Genomic DNA, 649 nt, shown 5'->3' with positions numbered 1-649 from the left:
TGTACCTGCGTCGTCTCTGTGTATGCACATAACTATATTTATACTTTAAAGTCTGTAGGGCGGGACTTGATTTGGTCAATTTGTAATTGATCAGGTCGTTGTGGTTTGCTATAGCTGAGATCTCATGTGATTGGCAGGTTGTCCCGCCCTCACGTCAGTAAATACGTCATCAGAGAAGAGAAGAGTTGTCGCTGCAAAAGGGGGAGTAAGTTATTTGGTGTGTTCAACATTAAGCAGTGCTGCGCAAAATTGATCAGTGTATGACATCAAAGTGTTGCAAGATTATGAGGGCATATGAATAAAAAAATAAATAAAAAAAGTGTATGTGTAACCCCTCAGGTCCTACTCGCCCGCTCTGTGCGGGCCTCTAGCCCAGGTCGGCGACATGGGAGACGGGCGCGCTAACAAGGCCGCTAAAGACTGCAGTCTCTAGCATCAGTCGCTATGCACCCTGTGTGTTGAGTGAGGTTTACTTGCATAGCTCTGACTAGCTGGCCTCTGTCGTTACTATGAATAAATAATTTATAATAAATATTTCAATATTCCATAAAAACAAGAATTGTCTATTTTGATTTTATGGTGACTTTACATACACTGTCGAATCCAGTTTTCCTACTCAGATTGTTTTGTTAGTTCTTTTTACTTTTAA

The sequence above is a fragment of the Scardinius erythrophthalmus genome, assembly GCF_964197995.2.
Source record: "Scardinius erythrophthalmus genome assembly, chromosome: 25".
Classification (NCBI taxonomy): domain Eukaryota; kingdom Metazoa; phylum Chordata; class Actinopteri; order Cypriniformes; family Leuciscidae; genus Scardinius; species Scardinius erythrophthalmus.
The sequence above is the reverse complement of the archived record's forward strand: the minus strand, read 5'-3'. Positions refer to the sequence as shown.